The following is a 7,058-nucleotide window of genomic DNA, read 5'->3' as shown; positions in this document are numbered from 1 at the left end:
CCACCAAGACAATTTCCTTTCTTATCGCCCCCTCCTTTTCCTTTTCTCAGTGAGGAGGGGGAGAGGAGAGAGGGGAGCTGGGGCGGAGACACCTGCTGATCGGAAGGAAAGGAGAGTGAGAAAGCGCTGTATCCCCTATTGAAAATAGGGAATTCCTGGACATGCAGGTCTTCAGATTTTTAGAGTGTGGCTTTCTTATTTGATTGGAGGTTGAATTTTCAGATCAAGGATACCCAGATGCAAATATAGGAACCAAAAATACCTCTGAAACAAACCGAAGGATGGGGTGATGTTTATCTATTGTTTCACATATTTCCTTTATTAACATAACTCAGTACTAGTTACAGTGCATCATAAGATGAAGTTGCATGTTTTTCAAACCCAGAATTTGTAACAAGCAGGTCTGAGGCAAAAATGTAATGAATACAATAAAATTAGTATTCAGTATTACCTTATAAAAATAATAAATTCTAACTTTCATTTAGAAAAAGGCTTTCTAGTTTTAATATAGTTGCAGTCATCACCTATTTAAATGTTAATTAGCGCCCTAACCGGTTTGGCTCAGTGGATAGAGCATCTGCGGTCAAGGGCATGTACCTTGGTTGCGGGCACATCCCCAGTAGGGGGTGTGTAGGAGGCAGCTGATTGATGTTTCTAACTCTCTATCCCTCTCCCTTTCTCTCTGTAAAAAGTCAATAAAATATATTAAATAAAAAATAAAATAAATGTTAATTAGCAAAAGGTATGGAGTAAGTGCCATATAGTCAGCAAAAAGTATTTCATTGATAATTAGGCTTGGAGGGGAAATATATATAAATACATTACTTTGAAGCATTCTCCTTAAAATATATTTTTTAAATTATTTCCCAGCATTTTCCTTCCTTATTAAGCCTCTGAAATACTCATCCTATACAAAGAAACCTACACTTATTTCATACTTTTAGCAAGTCAGTATGCAATCTTTTGGTACAGCAATAACTAAAATGCTATTTTATAAGTGGAAGCTTTTATTTTAACTACAATTCAATATATTTTGTGCTACCAAGCTAGGTTGATAGAATTCTAGGGGAAAAAAATATTCCTTTCCTATTGTTTTCAACTGGATTTAGAAATTTGTGATTAAAATGTTTGGATAAGAATTGCATGCCTTATGCTTTCTCTTTTCATGTGTGAGACTAAATAGAAGTGTGTATGTCTGTACAAGCAGTCACATTCAATAGAAAAAAATGCTTACATATTGGCAGAATAAGGCAAGTCGGAAATTTTAATTTGTTGATGTTTTCTTCTGCCTTTTATTAAATAGCTTGCTCTCAGTGCACTACCCCATCCGTCCTTCATGCGCTTGCACTCCGGGGTGGGGGCTGGAGGGGGGGAAGAGGGCCCTGGGAAGCTGCAGTGAGGGTTCCAGGGGAACAAGTGGGCTTGAGAGACACGTTCCCAACCACCAGCAACATGCTTCCGGCAGCCCAGGTGGGAGAGAGAGCAGGACATACAGAGTTCTGTACAAAAGCGTAGAGAAGATACTTTTCAGCTATGCAAGTGTCAGCGAGAAGTGCAGTAGTGATGGCATCCAAGCATAAACTGGGAATTAGGCAGGAGGAACATTTCATATCCCTAAGTCTAGATTGAAAGCCTGCGCTCATTAATTATGCCTGTGGGGAATGGGAGTTTGGGAGAGGGAAGGATGGGAAGGTTAGCGAAGTGGTTACTTCCATGAAAGAAAAGGAGACCAGATTACAAGTGATACTAATCTAGAAAACAATAGTGAAGTTAGTTCTGACAGGCCATTTAGGAGTGCTTTATAACCAATACCTTAATTATTGAAGGAATAGCTCTGAAATAGTGAACTTTTGGTTTGTTTGTTTTTAAAAGAAATAATCTTTTTCACATTTCAACTTGAGCATTGTCCCAAAGTAGTACACTTGAGGAAATAAACTTACCTTAGCCACGCTGACATTGTTAACATTGTTACAACTCCTCAGGTTTAATGACTATAGCTTTTTGAAATTATTAAAAATAGCTCCTTTTTTACATAAACAATACATTGTCATTATAGAAAAAGATAGAAAATGCAGATTAGCAAGATAAAAAAATAAACTCTGGATCCTACTCAACATCAGATAATCACTAAGACGTGGGTCCATATCTTTACAAAATCCATCTATTTATCTATCTATCATCTATCTATCTGTTTACATACATAATGCTTCTTGATTTGTCTTTATAGAAACAGAACATACTGATCTGTCTGAATCTGTGCAACTCATTCTTTAGAATACCCCCCGTGGTGTGGAAAATCTATCCTTAGAAGATGAATTTTTTAAAAATTGCACAATGACATATAGAGCCAAGACTGAAGAACAGATGATCATCAAGCATTATATTTTGAACCAGACCTCACTTGAATTGATTCTTTTTCTCTGGATTCCCATGGCCATTGACCTAGTCAAGGCCCTCAAATCTCTAACCCAAGTTATTTACATAGCTTGCCAGCTGGTCTTGCCTTCAGTCTGTTACCTGCTCCAATGGCTACCAGAAAGACCTTTTCAAAATACATGACTTCTTAACAGTCCTTTGTTTAAAAATACTTCAGTGGTGCCCAGCTGGCATGTCTCAGTGGCTGAGCATCGACCTATGAACCATCAGGTCATGGTTTGATTCCTGGTCAGGGCACATGCCCAGGTTGCAGGCTTAATCTCTGTGCAGGAAGCGGCCGATCAATGATTCTCTCTCATTGATGTTTCTATCTCTCTCTCCCTCTCCCTTCTTCTCTGAAATCAATAAAAATATATTTTTAAAAAATACTTCAATGGTCTTTCAAAGCAAAACTCTGAAATCCCTAGTATAGCATTCACTTGAATTCTTTGCAAAAAAAAAGCATTTTCCTAATGTTTTAATTAGAATCAATTGTGTGTGTGTTTTCTTTCTGCTACCAGAGCATTTTGCACATACACGTGTACACCGATTACATTCCACATTAGTTGTTTGTTACCCCTTAGGCTTACTAGAAGAGAGGAAGGGCCTGCCTAATTTTTCCTTGGATCCGCACATACAGCTCACTGTCTGGAGTGCACTGGTGAGGAGGCACCTGGTAAGCTCAGAGTAAATGAAAAAATATGTTTTCTTGATGTGCCTTGTAAGGGTCTCTGACGAGTTACAGTTTCCAAGAAGAGTTATAAAAATGCTTCAAGTGATGGGCTGTGCTCATTCAGATGATTGGTCTGGTTTGTGCTACCTTTGTCCTGCCTGAAATGAGGATGTGTGTGGATATGGTGCTCCAGTCGTGTCCCTATGAGGCTGCAAGCATGGGGATAAATGTCAAAACACTTAGGACAGTGTGGTGGAAAGATAAAGAAATCCGGGTCATTTCTGAAATGATGGAACTGACGCACCAGCTTGGACTGCCTAGCTCTGGATTTCTTGTTTTGTGAGACAAATTCTCATCTTGTTTAAATTCTTGTTAATTGGTTTTTCTGTCATTTGCAGCTGAACACATTCCTGTTACACAGTGTGCACACACACACACACAAACCCCAGAACTAGTAAATTGTTTGAGTTTTGACTGGCTTACCACGTTGTTTCCATTGTAAAGATACAAACCCATTCAAATAAAACATGTCATCTTAATTCTAAGGTTAATAGGAATTGTAATGACATTTGTAAAAGCATAAACTTCTTCAGAATTAGAAAAGATTCGTCTATATTTCAACTGAAGATATTTGAAAGAGAAAAATTAGGAATTCTGAAACTTGGATTTTAATTCTGGTTCTTCCATTTTTAGCTAATTATGTGGCCCTGGCAAAATCACTCTGTCCTTGAGTTAGTTTCCTTATTCTTGCATGGATGTTGTGAAACAAAACGAGTAAACATACAAAAGTGCAAAGTCGTCAGGTGGGGATGGGAAAGGGCAGCCTTCACATTGCATTCCGTGAGAATGGTGCTCTCTGGATGCAACTATACCATTGGGGTGACTGTGGAGTCTGGGAAGAATAGTGGGCATTGTGGTGTCTTCCCAGCACCCATTCCCACCTCTTCCGTTGAATGCACACTCCCCACCCCCATCCATGTGTTTTAGAACCATGTCTCTGTGTCTGGTTATAGGAGTTGGCATAGGCTCAGAATTAGTACCAGTGGGGTCCCAGCTCTCGACATCCCCTGAGGGGTCCCGGATTGTGAGAGGGTGCAGGTCAGGCCGAGGGACCCCACCAGTGCACAATTGGGGCCAGGGAGGGATGCGGGAGGTTGGCCAGCCAGGGAGGGACTGCGGGAGGGCTCCAGGGCATGTCTGGCCCATCTCGCTCAGTCCTGATGGGCCGGACCCCAGCAGCAAGCTAACCTATCAGTTGGAGCATCTGCCCCCTGGTGGTCAGTGCATGTCATAGCAAGCGGTTGAGTGGCCTTAGCATATCATTAGCATATTATGCTTTTATTGGTTGAACGGCCGACTGGTCATCCGGACACTTAGCATATGGGGTCCTGGCAGAGAGAAAGAGAGAGAGAGAGAGAGAGAGAGAGAGAGAGAGAGAGAGAGAAACATCAATGATGACAGGTTCCATCCCTGGTCATGGCACATACAACAAGCAACCAATAAATGCATAAATAAGTGGAACAACAAATAGATGTTTCTTTCTCTCTCTGCCCTCCATTCCTCCAAAGGCCATTGCTGGCTTTGATGATGGAGGAGACGGTGAATAGGAAAGGAGCTGAGGGAGAGAGTCCTCAGTGACTGCCAGCCAGGAAACGGGGACCTCAGCCCTACAACTGCAAGAGATTGGACCTGCCAACAGCTCGAATAAACCTAGAAGTGGGTTCTTCCCAGAGTCTCCACACAAGAGCCAGCTGGCCAACACCTGACCTCAGCCCTGTGAGACCCTAAGCAGAGAACCCAGCCTAGTCCAGCTGATCTTATATGGCTCTTGTCTTTAGCAGCTAAGTTCTTGCTAATTTTCTTATATCTCAGTAGAAAACTGATCCTCAGGGAAAATGCAACCAGAATATTCCAGGTAAAAGGATTCTAGTCCACTGGTTCCCTAGACAGAGGCGTGCTGTAGACACAGGAAACTGAAACTACTGGCTATTGCGCACTTGTAACCCCTACATTAAAGCCATACATTTATTATCAAAAACTGCTACACAGATTTACTTGATCTTGATAAACATCTTACCCCTAAAAACTCAGATGAAATAAGTTAGGTGAAATAAGTACAGGCACACTTTGCTTTATTGTGCTTCACAGGTGTGTTTTTTACAAGTTGTAGGCAAGACCCTCCACCAGCAAAAAGATTATGACTCACTTTATTGCGCTACTACATGGTGTTCTGGAACCCAACCTGCAACATTGCTGAGGTATGCCTGCATGTAACTGTTAGCTAAATTGTGGCACTGGCTCTAAGTGTGTATGATAGGACATTTTTAAATCAAACAAGAATCTATCTGAGTTTAAAACTGATAAGTGCTACTGCTAAAGCAGCTGTGTGAAAAGAAAGTGGAAACAGACTTTAAAAAGCAGGCTTGAGATTCCTAATTACTGGAACACAAACTCAGTTCCACTTAGTTTTATTAAACAAAATTTACTCAACACCTACTACATGCAAGATATTAATATTAATCTTCACATGATGAGGATGAACAAACATGCGTTTACCCTGTAGGAGTGCCAGTAAAGGCACATACCTACATGAATATAATGCCGGGTAGAAGGTGAGGGAGGCACAAAGAACTGTGGGAGTGAACTGAGGGAGAGCTTCCTTGTAGCTGGGAGGGTCAGGAAAGGTTTCATGGAGGAGGTGTCATCTGTGACCATGGCTGAATTGAGTTTCTCCCCAAGTTGATTTACATTTTATGAAGGAGCTATCTCATTAGAAACTTGCCCCTTGAATTCTTGTCCCATCAATGGCCTGAAATCTAAACAGAAGGAAAACCAGGTGTAGCATAGAATTGCTATGCTTCTGAAGTAGCTATGCAGAAACTTTTTTTAGACTGAAGGTTGTATTTGATTTGTATTGTCTCAGCACTAGCCCATAACTGCTTATTCCCTTGTCCCTCAGTATTTTCATAAAGGCCGTGATACTTCACCCTGGGATTATTGGGGAGGAGCAAGCACTTTAAATGTGAAAAGATATAGCAGTAACGTTGAGAGAGCTGCTTCATAGCTGAGAGGAATAGGAGCATCTCCAATCTCCTTGGTAGCATGTGATTTCTTCTCTCCAGGCCAGGCAATCCATCCCTAGTCTCCTTTTAGCCTCTGTTTCAAGTGTTCTTTTTACATTTTTGGAATATTTCCTCAAATTTAGATACATCATTTATGAAAAGGCATGGCAAAAATATACGAAGAATCTGAGAAGTAAGATACAGCTTTTTAAAAGCGTTTTTTTCAGCAGGAACAGTGGTGTTTAATCTTGATCACACTGTCCTCTAGTGGTGATATGAGGGTATTAGCGCAGTAAACATTTCCTTTCAGGTAGTTTTGTTCATCACATTGAGATTCTATTGTATGCTTCGCACTGAGGTAGGCTCTGAGAATACGGAGATGTTGACGTAGTTCCTACTCTTGTTGATTTCTTGGTCTAGCAGTAGAGGTATTTACCATAGCACAGTGTGAAAAGAAACTACAGCAGAAGTATGTACAAAGATCTATGAGTATGCAGAGGAGAAAGTAATTAATCCTCCCTACATGTGTCTGGCAGGGCTTTTAAACACATTGCACTTGAGAGGCACCTTGATAAATGATAGGAGTTTTCCTGGTGTGTGTGTTGCTTCATGGTTGAAGGAGCAGCCTGAGTAAAGGAAGCTGGTCCTTTATTAACTACTAGAGGCCCGGTGCACGGATTCGTGCACTGGTGGGGTTCCTTGGCGTGGACTGTGGGGATTGGGCTGAAACTGGCAGTCCAATGCCGCCTGCTGCTCCTGCCTGCTGCGCTCATCCTGGCCCTGCTGCGCCTGCCACAGGCTGGCGCCCAGTCAGTCCCGATCTGGAGAGGCTCTTGGAGCTCAGCGGCGCTCCTGCTGTGGGAGCGCACTGACCACCAGGGGGCAGCTCCTGCGTTGAGCGTCTGCCC

The sequence above is a fragment of the Myotis brandtii genome, unplaced genomic scaffold (genome assembly GCF_000412655.1).
Source record: "Myotis brandtii unplaced genomic scaffold, ASM41265v1 scaffold810, whole genome shotgun sequence".
Lineage (NCBI taxonomy): Eukaryota > Metazoa > Chordata > Mammalia > Chiroptera > Vespertilionidae > Myotis > Myotis brandtii.
This window is presented reverse-complemented; position numbering follows the sequence as displayed.